General features: G+C 35.3%; 1 long non-coding RNA gene across 7 annotated transcripts in view; it reads right to left on the minus strand.

The window, feature by feature from the left end:
• Positions 1–22,500, minus strand: part of LOC106874121 (uncharacterized) — a 76,795-nt gene that overhangs the window by 53,314 nt on the left and 981 nt on the right. For 4 of the 7 annotated variants that reach the window (XR_016240765.1, XR_016240764.1, XR_016240762.1 and 1 more), the window contains exons 2-3: positions 15,629–15,686; positions 14,386–14,426 (exon numbers count right to left, since the gene is read on the minus strand). This is a non-coding gene — a long non-coding RNA (uncharacterized LOC106874121). Of the gene's footprint in view, positions 1–8,737; positions 9,336–9,693; positions 10,112–14,385; positions 14,427–15,628; positions 15,687–22,500 lie in introns of those variants that run through there. The other 3 variants (XR_016240761.1, XR_016240760.1, XR_016240763.1) reach the window with 2 other exon arrangements.

The following is a 22,500-nucleotide window of genomic DNA, read 5'->3' on the forward strand; positions in this document are numbered from 1 at the left end:
GAAAGCAAAAAACAACGTGTTATACTCGAATATTCTATCGATATATTTCTTCTAACTTTTATAGTCAAACCAATATCACATATTGTTTAGAGTGTAATGTACATGTACATATATACATACATACACACACACATACACACACACACACACACACACACACACATACACACACACACACACACATATATATATATATATGGAGATGGGATATATTTTCGGAACCCATGCTTCTATGGTTTTTATGAAATTATATGCTCTTACACAAAAATACTCTAACAAAGTTTTCAATGCATTTGTTATTTTCATTATCCTAGTGGTAACTATCTGCTCTTTTCTATTTTAGTAGTATTTTTTTATAGTTATGATCGAATATGCTGCAATGTATTTTATGACTAACAATATTATAGAAAACGTATAAGATAACTCCTGATGAGTCGATGTTCTCTTTATTCAAATTTATTTCACTTACTGCTCTAATGCATTGAATACAAGCATAATCATCACTACACCTGGTAGCATCTGGTCAAAAGTGGAAAAACTGTGCGACGCATTTTATTCTAGGACAGGGAAGTACTATCTGAACTCCAATGACTCAAAGAGCTGCTTATCCGCTTTCCACGACGTATTACTGACCGAGATCGCAATATTCCCTCGTCTCTGAACGGAAAACCAATTCATTGCAGGTTCTCTCATCCATAGCTGAGTAATATGGCGCAACGTGAGATTAAGTATTTTGATTAAGCTCAGAACACATCGCCTAGTCAGAAAATCGAAACCTCGGTCTTGCGACTGTGAATGCAGTACCCTAAAGATTAAGACTGACATTTTTACCAAATAGAGCTGTTGCAGAACTGTTTTACAGTTTCATGAGCGCTCTTCAGAACCTAAACGCTAGACTGCTTTTCGTAATCGATAGCGTAGACCTAGCCGCTCTGTAAAGCTGTCAGAAAGTAAGCTACTGCCATATTAGACAGTTTAACTTACATCTTTGTAATTTGATAGCATGCAGTTGGATAAAACGTATAACTATTCTGTAACCGTTGTGTAATCAGGATTAATGGAATAAATTTACATATGAGAAACCATTTAGATGTGAGAATAGATTAATAGGAATGTAAACAGAATCCTTTTCTGCACAAAATATTTAAATGCTACATAAACCAGTCTGATCACATCTAGTACTTAATTTATCGATCCCGAAAGGAGGGAAGGAGGAATTTGAACTCAGAACATAGAAACAAACAAAATAATACTAACCATTTCGCCTAGTGTGCTAAAGTTTCTTATTTCTTTATTGCCCACAAGGGGCTAAACATAGATGGGACAAACAAGGACAGACAAAGGGATTAAGTCGATTACATCGACCCCAGTGCGTAGCTGGTAGTTAATTTATCGACCCCGAAAGGATAAAAGGCAAAGTCGACCTCGGCGGAATTTGAACTCAAAACGTAACGGCAGACGAAATGCCACTAAGCATTTCGTCCGGCGTGCTAACGTTTCTGCCAGCTCGCCGCCTTAACCAGTCTGATATTAAGGTATTGCCGTTGTGGATTGTTTAATTTGCTTAGTTGTGCTTTGATGGCATGTCGTGAATCAAACAATGTATATTTCTATGACGATAGCATCATTTCTACCTGCTAGATATAATGGCTATACATAATGTCAAGATTGTGTTTCCAACACTCGAACCTTTGAGCCTCGTCTTTCACATATGTCACTACATGTACATGGGCGCGAGCATACAAACATACATACAGGCACCTATAGGCATATGAATGTATATGCGTTTGTATATGTGCATTTATACGCGTGTGTGTGTATACGTGTGTGTGTGTGTGTGTGTTTGTATGTGCGTGTATGAGTTTGCGTGTGTCGTACACCGTTTCCCTCCCATTAAGCAACAAACCTAAGTGTAAATACATGTTCCAAGAGTCAGAAATCTTACCTGGGTTGAACATTTTCAGATCACGTATATCTTGTATATATTACAACTCGGCTATATAACTTGTGCAATGCGTCGATGTGTAAATACGATAAACACTTTAGTTTTTACCTGACAAATTGATTAATGTATTAGACAACTATTTACATGTTAAAATTTCCAGGGAATGCTGCGAAGCATAATTGATAATTTGTAGACAGATTTAAAATAATCTAATTGTTTCCTTTTAGTAAACAATATCTGTCTTTTGTATTTATGGTGGTGAGAAATGTGAGCAAGTGTTGTCTCTTGTTATATTTATTCCGTTAAACGTTTTCGATTCTTGTTGACGACATCACATTATCACAGCTAACGTAGACAAGCAAATGTATCTACGCCATAAAGATTATATATTCATCCATTTGAAAATAATGGAAGACGTTCTGTAAGTTTCATTTCAAATAAAAATAGTGGGTACTTTTTGGTTATTTCATGTGCCACAGTGGATGAGCAGGAAGGATCGTTTATACATATGACAAAGCTCCAATGCTTTAGTTCTGGTTTCAAAAGTCACCGACGTCTAATTTGCCTTTAACATTCTTGTGGTCGAAAAAGTAAAACACCAACCAAGAACGTGAGTAGAAGTCAGTGGGTAACTCCTTTACATTACTTGACTGATATTTGTCCTCATCTTGTTTGTTGTTAACACAACTTTTCGGTTTCTAGCCTTCATCAGGTGTCTTGGGGATTTTTTTTGAACCCGGGTTCTCATTCCTAAGGTATTTTTCGATGTTATTATCATTATTAATTATTATTCAGGTCACTGCCTGGAATTGAACTCGGAATCTTGGGGTTAGTAGCCCGTACTCTTAACTACTACGCCGTGGGCAATTATGGAGTGAATTGTAGGGCTTATAAATCTAATATTTTCCTATCCTTCCGCAATACCGGTTCCCATATGCTACTCATATCTGCACTCGGTCTACTTAGGAGGTTGTTGTGTCCTAGTATATGTGCTGCTTCTTTTAGTTTTCGTATTTTCCAGTGATGTTCTCTGTCTATTATTTTAACTTCATCCCTCAGGGGCAGATGGTCTCCATTTTTCCATACATGATCAGCTATACCCGATTTATCAATATCTCCTCATGTCACAGCTTTGCGATGTTCCTCTACCCTCATTTTGAGGGGTCGACATGTTTCGCCTTTGGTCATATTCACTTCTATTGGTTTTACTCGAAGGAGATATTTGCGAAGTGTTGTATTACTCTTGAATACTGTCCTGATGTCATATGGGCCACATATCTTTTGTATCTTTTGGGAGAGGCCTTTCACATAGGGTAGACAGATTGTAGACTGTTTATTGATTTCATCCTTTCTTTTCTTCATAATTGGAGTGGATAGTAATTTTTTCGGGGTAGTTGTTGCTTAATAGATTGTTATTGAGCTTGATCATTTCTTCTTGGTGTGTATCACTATCGCTACTTACATTCTTTGCTCGATCTTTTAGACACTGAGCAATCCCTCTCTTTACACTGTATGGAAGTTGAGGTATTGTTCAGGTATCGACAGGCCAGAGCTCTCTTCCTATGAAATAGCTTTAGTACTTTTATTGAAGACAGTATTAAAATTTAAAGACATCATTAAAATGCAGCTAAAAGTAATTATACGATTATCAGTAGACGATATTAGTGGATGACGACGGAATGGCGGCAATGTGACAACCTGGCAAAATCTTTACCACACTGTGCAAAATGTTTTGCGGCATTTCGGCCGTCTTTATGTTCTGAGTTCAAATAGCGCCGAGGCTGACTTTGTCTTTCATCCTTTCTGAGTCGATAAAATAATTAGGGAAATGAATTGTTTAGTCAAAAATGAAAACCAGTATAAATGTTAGTGTTCATATATTTAATGCCGGGATCAACATAAAGCTTATAGGGGTACAAGTAAACGACTAAGCATGTCCCAAATTGTGTCACCTGTTTTCCAAAATATAAACCATCTTTTCCGATCACCTCATAATTAATTCTAATTAGATTTTAGTACTTCTTGCACGAATTATGATAATACAAATCTGGAACCCGAAGGGAATGCTTGGTAATCAGTAGCCTCGGCACAAGCGAATCAGCAAGGTAGTTCGAAGGGAGTTTAAAGAGTTTATTTACTGCAAAGTGTAAAATAATCTCACGTTTCCAGAACTTGAAGTCTTCTGAGAAAGATTTTATACAAAGGTGTTATCTGCGTCCTTGTGAATGCAATATTGAAATATGGTTGTGATGGGAGGAATTAAAATGCAATGCGTGAGGAAAACCAGTGAGAGGAATGATAATATGCGAGGAAGTTGACAGGAAATGAAGTAAAGAGTGGTTACGAGAGACAAAGTTTGAAAGCAAATCCGGCTCAGTTGAAATGAGGAAGAAGTTGGTGAAATCAAGTGAGATGAGATTTAGTAGTAGGAGCACATAAAGACGAGCTTGATGAAAAGGACATTCACACAAATAGCATAGAAGCATGTACAAGGTGCAATAGAAGAGGAGAGAAGGAATGGCAGAAGAGTTTGATGAGAAGAGTAAGGATTAGACATAGTCAGTGTTATGAGATGTTCATAGAAATAAATATCTGGTTAGATCTCTTCAGGGATCCGTATTCACATGCGTGTACTCCATCCCATGCAGCTGTAGTATGTTATACAAAGGCGAATCATGTCGCCCCCTCAAAATAAGAGTAGATGAACATCGCAAAGCTGTGACACAAGGAGATATTGATGGATCGGGTATAGCTGATCATGTATAGAAAAATGGAGACCAGCTCCCCCTATGGGATGAAGTTAAAATAATGGACAGAGAACACCACTGGAAAATATGAAAACTAAAAGAAGCAGCACATATGCTAGGACATAACAACCTCCTAAGCAGACCAATTGCAGATATAAGTAGCATATGGGAACCAGTATTAAGGAAGGACAGGAAGATATTAGATTTATAAGCCCTACAATTCATTCCATAATTGCCCACGGCGTAGTAGTTAAGAGCGTGGGCTACTAACCCCAAGATTCCGAGTTCAATTGCAGGTAGTGACCTGAATAACAACAACAACAACAATAATAATAATAATAATAATAATAATAATAATAATAATAATAATAATAATAAGAGTCAATGCCTGAATGGCTCACGAAAGGGAAAACCATCTTAATTCCCAAATCCACGGAAACAGAGAAACCACAAAACTACAGACCTATAACCTGTCTCCCTACGATCTATAAAGCCTTTACTGCAATAATATCGCAGAGATTGAGTAAGCACCTGGAAAATAACAACCTGTTTCCAGAAGAGCAGAAGGGATGCTGCAAGGGCTCATACGGCTGTAAAGATCAATTATTTATCAATAAAGCCATAACTGAAGACAGCCGCAGAAAGAAGAAAGGCCTCAGTATGGCCTGGGTGGACCACCAAAAGGCTTTCGACAGTGTTCCCCGCACGTGGATTCTCGATACACTAGCTATAAACAAGGTGGCACCAATTATTATAAAATACATAAGGCACTCCATGAAGAAATGGCAGACAGTGCTACAGCTCCAAACAAAAGAGGGACTTATGAAAACGAAAGCCATACCCATTAGAAGAGGAATATTCCAGGGAGACACGCTCTCTCCACTCCTATTCTGCCTGGCACTCACACCTTTAACTGAATTGCTAAATAGAACTGGATGTGGATACAAATGTTACGAAAAACAGTCAGCCACCTTTTTATATATGGATGACCTAAAATTATACGCCAGAAATGACAAAGAGCTGGAAACACTACTACAGACAGTACATGGCTTTACCAAGGAAATAGATATGAAATTCGGATTAGAAAAATGTGCCAAAGCAACCCTGAAGAAAGGAAAATTAGTTAAAAGTAGCAACATCACACTAGATAAAGCCAATGAAATAAGAGAACTAGACGAAAGCCAGCCATACAAATATTTAGGAGTCAAAGAACTAGATAGGATACAACACACACAAATGAAAGAAAAAATAAAGAAAGAGTACTATAGACGAGTTAGATCAATACTAAAAACAGAGCTCAATGCTAAAAACAAGATAATGGGTATCAACACTTTAGCTGTCCCAGTTATAAGTTACAGCTACAATATCCTTAACTGGACACTAAACGAACTATCTAAAATAGACAGGAAAACACGAAAAATAATGACAGGATATAGGATGCACCACCCAAAATCTGACATAGAAAGCTTATATATACAACGCACAGAAGGTGGCAGGGGTCTTATACAGCTGGAAAACTATTATAAAATAACTACCATAGGACTGCAAAAATACCTACTCTAGAAGCAAGGAAAACTAATACAAATAGCCACAAAATACGAACAAAACAAAAAACTGTTTTCAATATTTAAGGAAGCTGACAAATACAAACAAGAAATCATACTACCTAACAAATACGAAGACGAAGAAGAAACAACAAAAGCTATAAAAAAAATGAAATCCAAACTAAAACTAGAACAGCAACGGACCATGATAAAACGATGGCAAGAAAAGCCCCTACATGGTAAATACTGGGCTAAAGTAAATGCAAAAGAAATAGACAGAGAAAAATCCCTGCAATGGTTGAGAAGCTCAGGACTCAAAGCAGAGACTGAAGGATTTTTAATTGCTGCACAAGACCAAAGCATCCCCACCAGAAATTACCAAAAACATATAATGAAAAGAAACATAACAAGTAACTGTAGAATATGTGGAGATGGACAAGAAACAATAAATCATATTATCTCTGGCTGCCCAGTCCTGGCTAAGAAGGAATATATTCACAGACACGACAGAGCTGGGACCTATATACACTGGAAGCTATGCCAACACTATGGAATAACAACAGAAAAAGATTGTATAAACACACGCCAGAAAAGGTCACAGAAAACGAGAAAGCAACCATACTCTGGGATATGCCAATACATACAGACAGAGAAATTAAGGCAAATAGACCAGATATAGTTGACAAAGATCATGAAGGAAAAAATGCTTACTAATTGATGTATCAATACCAGAAGATGACAAAGTTTCCCTCAAAGAAATGGAAAAACCTGGAAATAGAGGTAACTCGAATGTGGAATCTAAAAACAGAAGCAATTCCTATCATAGTAGGTGCCTTAGGTATAATAAAAAAATATTCAGACAAATACATAACAAAAACACCAGGACTTTCAAATATATATAACATACAAAAAATTGCACTACTGGGAACTGCACACATCCTACGCAAAACACTTTCAATACAGTAACCATAAGAGTATCACAGCAAACCACAGCACATACCCAAGGCGCACAGAGCTGCGCTCGGTAGTGAAGTGAAAGCACGTTATGAAAATAAAACTACTGAACAATAATAATAATATTAATAATAATAACAATAATAATAATAATAATAATAATAATAATAATAATAATAATAATAATAATAATAATAAACACCAACATCGAAAAAAACCTTAGGACCTTAGGAATGAGAAACCAGGTTCGAAATTTCCCCAAAACACCTGATGAAGCCTGGAGGGTATATTAGCCGAAACGTCGTGTTAACAACAAACAAGATGAGGACAAATGTAAATAATGTTTATATACGCGTACTCACAAAGCACGGTTATTGACCCTTCTGTAACAAGTATAATAGTACGCCCTCGGTATACCTGCTGCCAAACTTGCATCGCATTATCAAACAAAGCACCAGAGAACAGCCGAAATGATTTCCTTCAGCTGAGCGCGAACACAGATGTGAGACACTAAATCATACGTATGGTTTTCATCTGCTTAAATTATGCAATAAATTGCAGATCTTGTGATGATCTTTGAGAGCAATCATACGACTATAAAATTAAAATTATATTTGAAAGCTTAGGCATCTTCTTCGACTTCAAAAATAATTCAGCCCTAATTTATTCTTCATCATAGACAAAGAAGACGTTTAATAGAAAACTGCAGTTTTGCTTTAATATCATGAGTGTACGTTAACGCAGCTTCTACCAACACAAGCATCTTAGCATTCACAAAAGTCCCTTTAGCTGATTTGCAAGGACTCACTCGACAGCAAGTCAGCCGGGTATATAGCTGCTTATAGTGTATGCATTTGATATGCCTATTAATGCTTCGTTCCCATTGACAAACTAACAACAGAACGGATTTGAACAAACCTATACATCATCTCGTGCTTCCACAGTAACTAATTCACGACTCTTAAAAATCTGTTATCTCAAGTTACTCCATCGTATGTGTGTTTGTATGTGTGTATGAGAGAGCATACACGTGTAGACAGAGACACACGTGTAGAGAGAGAGAGGGAGGGAGAGAGAGAGAGAGAGAGAGAGAGACAGACAGACAGACAGATAGATAGATAGATAGATAGATAGATAGATAGATAGATAGATAGATAGATAGATAGACAGATAGGTAGATCTGAGTGAAGTATTATGTATATTTACGACCACATTTGAATTCAACATTTTCGGTACTTTCTACTGAAATTGTTGTTATGCACAGAAAAGTTCTATGATTAAATATTAAATATTTAGATGGAATATATGTAATCTATATTATCTTAATTCCAAGGTGAAATGTTGGGTGCTTTAGTTCTGAAGAAATTGAACATATTCGATCTTTTACAATGGGAACCTTGTAAAACAATATACTCTTAGAGGTTACACTTTTCTAAACTTCAATAACAATGCTTAATATAACTTATGAAATGTATATATTTTCTAGTTGAATGAAATGAGATGAATTAAAAAAATATAGGAAATAGATTTTGTATGAATGGGTTTGATATATATTTATTTTACTTTAATATGACATTATAAACAACATCAACATGTACATCACACATTATTCGTAACACATTTCTTATAAATACTGGTTGAGACATGACGAGCAACAAAAATATTTTTCGTATGTTATGGCAGCACAAAAGTGTATTCATGCCAAGGAAATGTAGGCCACTATCTTTACAATTCTCCTTCGACTAGTTGTATCAGTTTAAAATTAATGTTCATTCTTCTCGCGTCACGAAGAAGTTCTCAAAGCAATTTTTGAAATACAATGTTGTATTGATGCAAATTTTGAATGAAGTCAATTTGCACATGTCTGGAAAAGGTTTCATTGTCGTAACCATCATTTCAGATAGAAGCAAGGAGATTCTCAAATGCAAGCGAAGATGCTACATTTTTCCTTCTTTTTCCCCAGTCTCTTTGAAAGGTCTTTACAATGCTATTTTCTCTGAGCATTTTCTTCCCGTTGTCTTTCATTTGTTTCCTTAGTTGACTTCTTTTTTAATATCAAAGCTATTGAGACTGTCTGCTTTAGCTCAAACTATTTGAATTATACAACTTCGTGTTGATGTGAACTGTTAATATCTGATATATCTCCTTTCCAAAATAAAACACGGGTTTGATTAAATTTTTTTTTTTTTTTTTAGTTACTTCAGAATTGTATCTTTTAGGGTTTGTGAATGTACGTTTACTCACACCTATCCCAATTAGCAGCAAGGATTTCTTCAATTCACTCACAAACCAACCCACACACACATTCACACACACGCGCACACACGCTTAAATGTAACCACATGTAACTCGGTGGCCATCTGTCTTGCTTTTCTCTTGAATATTCCTCTGTCTCCTGTTTCTAAAGAAGAGCTTTGCTCAAAACGCAAAACCACCTTTTTTTTTCTTCGTCCTCTCGCGTTGTTGCGTTTTTCTTGTTCTTCGTTGTTGGGGATTTACTGTATCTAAATATATATATATATATATATATATATATATATACATACGCGTAGAAGTGGCTGTGTGGTGAGCAGCTTGCTTACGAACCACATGGTTTCAGGTTCAGTCCCACTGCGTGGCACGTTGGGCAAGTGTCTTCTACTATAGCTTCGGGCCGACCAAAGCCTTGTGAGTGGATTTGGTAGACGGAAACTGAAAGACGCCCGTTGTATACATGTGTATATATATGTGTGTGTGTTTGTGTGTCCATGTTTGTCCCCCCAGCATCGCTTGACAACCGATGGTGCTGTGTTGAATTCCCCCGTATCCTAGCGGTTCGGCATTAGAGCCCGATAGAATAAGTACTAGGCTTACAAAGAATAAGTCCTGAGGTCGATTTGCTCGACTAAAGGCGGTGCTCCAGAATGGCCACATTCAAATGACTGAAACAAGTAAAAGAGAGTAAAGAGTATATATATATATATATATATATATATATATATATACACACACACACATATATATATGCATACACATACATACATTTGTAAATGCACATATATACATACATATATATATATATATATATATATATATATATATATATATATATATATATATATATATATATATATACATATATATATATATGTATATATATATATATATACATATATTTCATTCTTCTTCATAATAGACGTTTACTCAAATTTATCTCAAAATGCAAGAACCTGAAAAAACTAGTGCGTTGTACACACACACACACACACACACACACACACACACACCCACACACACCCACACCCACATATATATATATATATATATATAACTGTTAGAACACAATGTACAGTATGTTGATACTTAATTTAAACATAAAAGATTAAATTTAAAATACTTTCATCTCATATGAGCTAGACATATCACCAGCTGCTCCCGTCCGACTTATTTAATTATAAACACATACATATATATTAGACATAAATTATTACAAACAAATGTGATACACCGATATTTGATAGAACCGTCGAGTGGTTTTCGAAAACTAATTTATAAAATAAATATTTATAAATTGTTTACATGACATTATTTCAGAAAAATCGCTAGTTAGATCTACGCAGAAATTGTTTAAACACTAACCAAAGAGCCCGTTGTGCCCGTCGCGTTCATTTTAAAAGACACACTATAATGATATTTCTACATTTATTTATTTATGAATGCCTCATAAATCCTATATATCCTATGTATCCTATATAAAACCCGCCTTTTTCATAGATATATAGGGATAAACCATCTTCTATGTGCTGTCCAGAATACATGAGGTGTTCGTGTGGTATGTTGATTTTTTGTTTTTATTTCTATGTGTTTTGACTATACTATACTGACGAGTGAAGATTATATATTACTATAATGATCAAGAAATCGGCGATCTATAGTTCAGTTTGTTTTTAAAAGGCTAGCTTCTTTGAAGGCTGCATTTCCTCGCATTCGGTAAAAATGTGTTTATTACGGTAGTTAACGTGAGGCATTCTTGTATAGTTATGCCCTTATATATATATATATATATATATATATATATATATATATATATATATATATATATATATATATATATATATATATAAATAGATAAATATGATTTAAGGAAAAACGATAGATTTTTTCCCTATGAATTTTTTTCACGATAACTACTTGATAAATTCTTATATAAGAGTTCATCCTATTATTGTATTTATTTATTTATGTTTAGTCATTTTTTGTTTTACTTTCTTTATTCTTTGATTTATTCGATAAAATAATGTCAGGGATTTGCGTTGTCTAACCCCAAATCAAGCTTCAATAAAGAAACTCAAGTTGTGAGACATTTCATCCGCGACATTTTAGGTGTTATAAGAGACTATAATCTCCACCGTGTTGTGTGTTGTGTCCTTTCTTATAACAAGTTGGAATCGAAGAAAATTTAATTAGTAATTCTAAGCTGTCGTTGAGTGTATGTGTATGTATATATATATCATATGATAAGACAAGCAATAGAATAAGAAGCTTTGGTAAAACATTATTGAGCCCAATATCAATATGTGAAGTGTATTTTAATATGTGAATATCGAAGGATCAGACTGATTCCAGTTGTCATAAATTATGTTGTTAAAACCTCAGGCATTTTCCTTGATACGAATACCAGTTATCGCACACTGTATATGAATTGTTATGATATATAGCGTTGGAAAAATATATATTTTATGTTGTGTTTTCCGGTGAATTTAAAGTGCATCGAGTCGTAATTTGAATATATAGAGGAGTATAGTGTGAAGGAAAGAAAACCAAGAGCGGCGTTTAGAGTTGGGAACAAAGATAAAAGAATAAAGTAATATGAAAAGACATGGCGCGTCACCTTCGAAGAAGATCTGAAGCAGATTATCCTCATCTGGAGAAATGCAGGCAGCTCTCAAAACCAGGACTATTGGAGACGTCTTGTTGCCCGATGTCTAGAACAACTGCGTGGGAAGAACTAAAACTAAAACTAAAACTAAGGGGAAGAGGGTGATGAGGAATAGAAAAGTTTAAATATATGTTTACATTGCAAACTTACAGTGGAAAATTTAAGGAGATGAATTACCAGTTGAGGAGCCCTAGTACTTATCATCCTCACGAGTTCCATCCTATGTTCATGAAGATAATTATTTCTTAAGGGTCCGGCCCCGTAGCCATAATTATCTACTACAGGATGTAGCGACTTACCAGATATAGATGCTCTGAAAACTGTCAACAATTCTAGAAGTTTGTAGCAGTGTATTTAACCTACATGTAAGGTACAGATTTTAAAGTGATAGGCTCAACCCGGTAAACATACCTTGGTGAAAGCTACCTACCCATAGGCACCAAAGAAATATCAACGCACTCTACGAATTGCTTTCGACAAATCAGTCAAATTTCCGTCAGATTGACTTCTGTTCTTTTAAAGAAACAGAGGTAGATTATCTATTTTTATATTTACTTAAATAAATGTGAAGGTCACTGTTTTAATATCTGACATGTGATGAGAAAAGCATAGCAACAATTTATATTTTACTTTCTCTAGCTGTTCACTTTCAATCGAAATATACTGCTTACGAATATGATTTTGACTTAGAAGGCATCATTCGGCTAAGACTCTCATATATTAAAATGAAGGAGTCACTTTTATTGTTTGTTTCCTCACCTATTTCGGTATTGTTTAACATCATTGCTGTTAATGTTATAAACGAATCTAGAAAACTGTCACATTTAAAGAGACGGTTCTGAAATAGAATTTCATACTCAATTCTGTACATAGATTAGAAGCATCAATTACTGTTGCCATATATTAGTTAATATCCATTGTCTTCATTGCGATTGTTTTAATTATTACTACTTGCATTATTGTAATGATTAATGATCAGTGTGTTAATTGCTGTTATAATTTAAGAATACGGTAACATCAATTGTTGCTACTCTCCGAGAACGATGTGAATAATTACTATAATCCTGTTAATTAAGATGCAGTTGATAATAAAATATATTAATCGTCCCATTGGCAGACGGAACGGGCATTCGTACAGTTAAGTAGGTGTAAACGATTGAGTTTGCAGTAGAATATAACTTGAGACAATGGCTGAGCCTTGCTCACAGATCAAAGAGAAACTGAAGAGAAACGGTCTATACTGGTTAATCCAAAGTCTTATTGTGTTAGACAAAATAGAAGGAACAACAATACTGGTTTCTAAGTTAGTCACATGAATAGCAATTTTGAGTAAGGACTAAGTGGAATCAAATCAAAATATTTGGTCTGTCAAATGCCAAAATGTTTGTATCTTGTCCTTTCAATTTCCTTTCATCTCTTAAACCGCTGCAAATAAAATCATTCAATACTCCACTAATCTGGAGTATTACTCTCCACAATAGATAATTAATGATGGTAGCAATGCTGATCATGAGCAGAGGTAGTGGGGGAGCATCAAGGCCATGTGTTGAGAGGACTTCTTTGGGATTTGAATAATTCACCTTTGGAAACAAGGTTGTTTTGCTCAACATCTTTAAACAAACCTTATTCGGGGACCTTTTGAGTGAGATGGGCTACTCGACTTGAAGAAAATTCTAACTGGGCCCCACCTGCGAGTTCATGCGCTGTTTATTTTGATATGGGATCACCATATCGCGCACATATGGTTGTAATGCATGTGCCTGGTGTACCCTTATCACACGGGTAGTCATGATGGGTATACTGGGCTTCGTATATTTTACCCCAGTGTCACTTTGATGGCATGCACTGCTCTGTCACTAAATAATAATAATAATAATTATAATAATAATAATAATAATAATAATAATAAAACAATTCCTATCATAGTAGGTGCCATAGGTATAATAAAAAAATATTCAGACAAATACATAACAAAAATACCAGGACTTACAAATATATATAACATACAGAAAATTGCACTACTGGGTACTGCACACATTCTACGCAAAACACTTTCAATACAGTAAACATAAGAGCACCACAGCAAACCACAGCACATACCCAAGGCGCACAGAGCTGCGCTCGGTAGTGAAGTGAAAGCACGTTATAAAAATAAAACTACTGAACAATAATAATAATAATAATAATAATAATAATAATAATAATAATAATAATAATAATAATAATAATAATAATAATAATAATAATAACAACAACAACAACAACCTCGATAAATACCTTAGGAAGGAGAACCCAGGTTCGAAATTGCACCAAGGCACCTGAAGAAGACAGGAGGGTATATCAGCCGAAATGTTGAGGACAAATATGCGTGAATAATGTGAATAATGTACATAATTCCTCATCTGTTAAATAATGGTTGAAATTTGTTTCGCTTATAAGAGTTACGAAATTGTACATGCATTAGAAGACATGAAAGAATCTCTTGTTTCAATTCTTCAGACAGAGAATCAAATACAGTAATCCCTCGCTATATCGCGGTTCGCCAATCGCAGTTCTCCTATCACGGTTCACTTATCGCAGTTCGCCTATCACGGTTGACTTATCGCTGCATATTATTTCAACTTACGTTGACTCCTCTGTGGTGTTGTTTTGCATTTATAATAAAATAAATATATACAAATTATAAAAAATAATAAAAAGGTAAAAAACAATACAGTACTCTTTCTACTTCACCGATTTTCACCTATCGCAGCGGGTTTTGAAACATAACATCCGCGATAGTCGAGCGATTACTGTAATACAAACTTTCGCTTGGATGAAGCGTTTATGCATGGATTTTGTAATCAGGATTACTTTACATAGTCAGAAGAGAGCAAAACATAACACGTAAGACAGGAAAGATACGACGGGGGAGAAGGGTTATAGACTGAAGTAAAAAATTGTACACTTATACTCAATTATGCACATTCACACTCAGACACACACACACACATATATTTATACATACATATATATGTGTGTGCGTGTGTGTGTGAGTTTATGTGCGTTTGTATGTGTGTGTGCAAAAAATATTCACATACGTTATATATACAGTAATCCCTCAACTACCGCGGGTATTACGTTCCAAAAGCCCCCCGTGCGTATATCTGGGAAGTAAAAACAGTACTGAATTTTTTTTTAAATTTATAATTTGTATATATTTACTTTATTATAAATGCAAAACAAATCGAGAGAGGACTCGACGTGAGCTTAAATGATAAACCGTGATATGGCAAGGGATTACTTTATATATATATATATATATATATATATATATATATATATATATATATATATATATATATATATATATATATATATATATATATATATATATATGCGTGTGTGTATACATATACAAATATACAGATACACATATATAGACACACATATTGATATGTATATATATACACTTATATACATTTACACACATACATGCATATATCGAATCATCCCCAGATAAGACAAAACACTCACATACCTTAGTTTTCACACTTTCTTGCTCAACGTATCTAGATTCAGAAGTTGCAGGATGTTTTCTACAAATAAATTAAATATTTATCTTTTTTGTCTGGAAGATTGTTGATCAATGTAATTAGCACTCGTCTTTTAAGTCCCGTATATATCTTTCTGTCTTTTTAGAAACCACATGTTCTAGTAAAATCAGCGTCGATTTGGATGTCGGCTGATTTGTTTGCTCACCAGTTCAACTTCATATTTTACTTACTAAGTTTCTTATATATATATATATATATATATATATATATATATATACATATATATATATATATATATATATATATATATATATATATATATATATATATATATATATATATATATATATATATATATATATATGTATATATATATATATATATATAATGTATACGTATATCGTATGTGTATGCGTGTGTATATATACAAAAGAGTGTGTGCATGCATGAATACGCACACATACACACACATACGCATACTCACGCACACATACGTATATATATATTTGAGAGAGAGGGAGAATTTAATTAGAGGAAGGGTGTTAGTGAGAGATAAGTAGAAGAAAGGACATGAAAGGGATTTCTATATTAAATTGTGGATTGGCGTTAACACAATGGACTTATATGAAAACTACTCCGAATTAAACTAAATATGTTTATGCAAAGACTGTATAGTTTAACATATAGAATATAATTTTCTTATCAATATACGAATAATTTACGCATTTTACCTGTAGTTATCCATGTCGTGTGGTGTAATATTATAATTCGCGTATAACGTATTTCTTTAATGGATTTATTACGGATTTGCTGGATTTAAACATAAGGTTTCCGATAACAAATAATTGATTCTGTTGAAAAGAACTTCCCTGCTACTATCAGTTTGTAAGGAGTCATGAAACAGGAATTAATGGGTTTGTTTCGTTATGTATTTGATGCGCAGATGAAATTCTATAAATGCAGGAATCCAATATCTGTGCTTATTACCTTGCTTATTCTGTAATTATCAATATCTTGTAATGGATTATTAGCTGTATTAAGAACATTATGAGTCTAAGAAAGTAGGATTATGGCGTTAACGTCCTTCTAAATGATATAACAAACAACTGTCAAATAGTGGAATTACAAATTTGGATCGTGTTGCATAATTTCCTTTTATTTCATTCTGTTCTCTGATGCCCACCTTTATTTACCATCGCATGCAATCTGCCGACAATCTATTATGATTCTCCGTACGAAATAGCGCTTGCTGTATTATTGGAAGTTAATTGATTTTCTTAACTGGTTTCTGCCCTCAGTTGATGTACTCCTGTCCCTGTCATGCATCTCCTGTCACATCATGTTATGAATAGCTACATACACAAGAATGGCTGTGTGGTAAGTAGCTTGCTTACCAATCACATGCTTTTGGGTTCAGTCCCACTGCGTGGCACTTTGGGCATGTGTCTTTTACTATAGGACCGAGCCGACCAAAACTTTGTGAGTGGATTTGGTAGACGGAAACTGAAAGAAGCCCGTCGTATATATATATATGTATATGCATATATATGCATATACATATTGCTCGACTGAAACAATTAAAAGAGTATACCTATTATATGTGTCGTATACATACACTTTATGCATACTGATGTTTCGTGCCATCTGATGACTGGATACAGGATATGTTTTACTTACTAAGCTTCCAATATTTTGGGAACATTTTCAAATTTTATTTTGTTAAGGTTATATTTCTACAAAAAATATAGACAGCGCTGAGTTTTTGTTACGACGCTTCATATCGAGATGTCAGATATAAACTAACAATGAGATCGGAGAAAAAAATGGATAATGAGAGTATATGTCATATTTGAGGGCTGGGGTTAGCCCCATCATCAGCACTAATGTAACCCACTCTTGCCTCCGAACACATTGTTTATATAGCCACAGCATTCAGCCGTGTAAAGTTTAATATGTAATTTGGTATGTCCAATAATTTTAGACCGCTGTATGTGATGGCTATATAAACAATGTGTTTGGAGGCAAGAGTGGATTAGACGAGTGCTGATGAAGGGGCAGAACCCCCCCCAAATATGGCATATACACTCATTACCCATTTTTGTCTCCGATCTCATTATTTGTTTACATCTGACGTCTCGATACGAAACATTGTAGCAAAAAATCATTGCTGTAAAAATAACCTTAACAAAATAATGTAAAGACCACTGCTAACATTTAATACACTTTATAGAATATGGTTGCATAATGTAATTTCACGTGCCTACAAGACTTTAACATTTTCAAACCAGTATAGGCTTCATTGCATCAATATCTCTTCCGCGTTAAGGGGCTTCGTTTTCTCTAATGTGAGATTGTTTTCGACAGTCTCTCGGTCTGATGTTTATGATCCCTCTGAATGTCTCATCAAGTATACATGCAGTTTCGAATCTGTTCTACACAATAAGTTGGATAATACTACTGCTTGGAAGTCATTGCATTTCACTACGAACAAAACGATCTTGTCATTCAAAAATTGTACCCTCAAGATTGGGAATTCCAAGATGCTTCTTGCACATTCTAGGATCTAGTTTGTCTCTGTGGCTACCATCATTACCAATCGTACTGCCGAGATAGCTAAACTGGTTGTTCTTTGCAAAATGCTGCCCATTGATAAGGATTACACCTTTAATAAAAAAAAATTACCACCATTGTTCCTTGTATTAACTTTCGTTTCAATGTTTACGGTTATGTCGTTGAATGCATCCAACCTGCTCTGAATATCCTCTGCACTACGGAAGCCCACAGTGCGATCATCTTGCAAAACATTTCTTTATTAACACATGTGTGACGTCATTCCTAGATTTGTATCATTGGCTGCATGAGTATGTATACATATTCACACACACACACACATACACACAAACACAAACAAACACACACATACATATACACACACATATGTACAATATATATATATATGTGTGTGTATGTGTATGTATGTATGTGTCACCTACCAACCTTCCATCCTGGCCCTCCAACGCACCGTTCTCCGAGCCTTCCGGTGACTCCAGTCCGACCCCTCCACTTCGCACATCTTCCCAACCTACCCATCCTCTTCTCTCTTCATCTAACACCTACTTCCTCTCTTCACACCTACTCGCCTTCTCTCTTCGTTGATACCACCAACACCCCCTCCCCACCCTACCATCCACACCTCACTACTACCGATGCGCTCCGCCCCACACCCACATCCCAAACCTACACCCCACATAACACCTTCGGCCTTCTTTTTAGGTGCAAAATATAACTGTCACGTGATACTAACGCACGAACGTAGCGGGAAACATACAAAAGGTTATAAACTTAATCATGTGTTCATTCTCTACAAACACTTGACAGAAAACAATCAGAGCATTGATTGCTTGAATATGTTCAGAGTTAACCGTGTCAGCCTTAACTCACAACGCCAAACATCGTTACTGGATATCAATACACAGTAGTTTCTAAGACCAGTCACGTGACTCTCCTCTACCAATCAAATATTATTCAAGGCATATACTAATTTGAGCCATACAACACTTATTAAAAGCAAGACATTTGTGACATAAGCCACGTCTTTCTATCTGAACTTTTTGAAAATCAGTGTAAACTGGGAAACCGGTTTCAGCAGTAGAAAACATAAAAACAAACCCCAAGGCTTTCTATAGATTTGCAAAAGAGACTGCTACGGTACAGTATAAGATAGGACCCCTATTCCTGCCTAATGGCTCACTGACTGCAGATCCCACATGGATAAGTGAAGTGCTCAGTACACAATTCAAGAGTGTCTTCATTTCTCCTCTGAGTCACATGCAGATAAAGAACCCAGCTGATTTCTTTGACAATAGCACTCAGCAGAAAAAAACTGCATCCATTACCTACATCGACATTGAAGAGAAAGATGTGATAGCTGCCATAAATGAAATGAGCTCAAATTCGGCAACTGGCCCCGATGGTTTCCCAGCTGTCCTCTTAAAGTCGTGTAAACAAGAATTAGCAGGACCACTCCGGATACTCTTCCAGAGTTTCCTTGCAAATGGTAAACTTCCCAAAAAGCTGAAGGAAGGCACCATATGTCCTATCCATAAAGGTGGAAGCAGAGCAGAGGCTGGGAACTACAGGCCCATCTCTCTGACTTCACATATTAGCAAAGTCATGGAACGAATTGTCAGAAAGAGATTGATTACGTTCCTAGAAGAAAATGATTTGCTGAATGAGACCCAGCATGGTTTCCGTCCAGGTAGAAGCTGCCTCACGCAGCTCTTGCAGCATTATGACTGGGTCCTGAAGCAGCTACTTGACCAGTCAAATGCTGATGTGATATATCTCGACTTTGCAAAAGCCTTTGACAAAGTTGATCATGGCTTGATATGTCACAAGCTGCGAAACCTTGGCATAGCTGGTAAATTAGGAGAGTGGCTGCATGACTTCCTGAATGGTAGAAGTCAGGCAGTTGCAGCCAATGGAGAACTATCTAGAGAAACACAAATATTGAGCGGTGTTCCACAAGGAACTGTTCTGGGGCCACTACTGTTCATAGTGGCCCTTCTGGACATGCCCACGGTCACTCGGAGAGCCATTGTCACTAGCTATGCTGATGACACAAAGATATCTCAGGCAATAAAGAATCCTGATGATATTGTAAGCCAGCAGAATGACCTAAATGCAATATAATATATGAGTGGGCAGAGCAAAATAATATGCAGTTCAATGCAAAAAATTTTCAAGTACTGCGCTACAAGACCACAAGTACCTCCCAACTGGCATACACAGGTCCTGGAGGTACTGCAATCCCAGAACCACAAACAGTAAGAGATCTGGGCATCAACATGTGTAGTGATGCATCATTTCACATGCACATTGTCAAGTTGACAGTAAAGTGGAGACAACTGGCAGGGTGGATACTGAGGACATTCCGTACAAGGGATCAAAAAGTCATGTTGACTCTATGGAAGACATTTGTTCTGAGCCGCCTAGACTAATGCTCTCCGTTGTGGTCACCACACAGTGTTAAGCGGACAGCAGAACTCGAGGCAATTCAGCGGCACTATACAAAAAAGATCGCCACAGTCCAACAGATGAACTACAGGGAGCGACTGAAGGCACTAGGTCTCTACTCCCTGGAGCGCAGGCGGGAGAGATATGTAATAATATACATATGGAAAATACTGGAAGGACTGGTGCCAAACTTTGGTATCAAGTACTACAGGAATGCCCGCACGGGTCGCCACTGCATGGTGCCAAAGGTACCGTCCACTGCATCTCACATAAGAACGAGATACTGCAGCAGCCTCGGTTTCAGAGGACCTCAGCTCTTCAATGCCCTGCCAAAACATTTGAGAGACATGCAAGACATGGATGCGGAGGTCTTCAAGACAAAACTTGACGCTTTCCTCTCCACGATACTAGACGAACCAATGGCTCGTAATGAGACGCAGTTTAGGGCAGCTATGTCAAATTCTCTTATACACCAGATGTGCCATCAAAACTCTTGATTGGACCATGTCAGGTGGGGAGAAGAGCCATGCAAGGAACGTGAAAATCACGGTGGTGCACCAGCATGACCGCAGCCACTTGGCTGAAACACATAAATAAATAAATAATATATATATATATATATATATATATATATATATATATATATATATATATATAAGCAATGTTAATTCTCTAAATGAGAATTATATATATGAGAATTATATATATATATATATATATATATATATATATATATATATATATATATATATATATATATATATATATATATATATATATATATATATATATATATATATATATATATATATATATATATATATATATATATATATATATATATATATATATATATATATATATATATATATATATATATATATATATATATATATATATATATATATATATATATATATATATATATATATATATATATATATATATATATATATATATATATATATATATATATATATATATATATATATATATATATATATATATATATATATATAGCAGTGGCTGTGTGGTAAGTAGCTAGCTTACCAACCACATGGTCCCGGGTTCAGTCCCACTGCGCGGCATCTTGGGCAAGTGTCTTCTACTATAGCCTCGGGCTGACCAAAGCCTTGTGAGTGGATTTGGTAGGCGGAAACTGAAAGAAGCCCGTCGTATATATGTATATATATGTATGTGTGTGTGTATGTTTGTATGTGTGTGTTTGTCCCCCCAACATCGCTTGACAACCGATGCTGGTGTGTTTATGTCCCCGTAACTTAGCGGTTCGGCAAAAGAGATCGATAGAATAAGTACTAGGCTTCTAAAGAATAAGTCCTGGGGTCGATTTGCTCGACTAAAAGGCGGTGCTCCAGCATGGCCACAGTCAAAAGACTGAAACAAGTAAATGAGTAAGAGTATATATATATATATATATATACTATTTTAATATTTATTAATATTTTTTACTTTGTCCCTTTTGATTTTTATTATAGGTCTTTTTAGTGTATTTACTTATTTAATTTTTCTATATGTGATTGTGGATTTTCATGGATGAATTCAATAGTTGGTGGGTTTTTCTGTATATTATATATTTATATATTATATATAGTGAAATTTAATTTCATTTTAATTTTGATAAATTAAATTGAATTTTTCCCTGTAAATTTGGATTTTTATCCCTAATATATATATATATATATATACATGCACATATATATTGCAGAATTACAGGAAGCACTATCAAATTAAGGGAGAATAATGTTGGTGCTAGCGTACAGACATGCCTGACCAGAGATATAGTAACAAGCTGCATACAGTTGAAATTTATCGATGTCAT

Source organism: Octopus bimaculoides, chromosome 2 (assembly GCF_046866305.1).
Source record: "Octopus bimaculoides isolate indiv1 chromosome 2, ASM4686630v1, whole genome shotgun sequence".
NCBI classification, from domain to species: domain Eukaryota; kingdom Metazoa; phylum Mollusca; class Cephalopoda; order Octopoda; family Octopodidae; genus Octopus; species Octopus bimaculoides.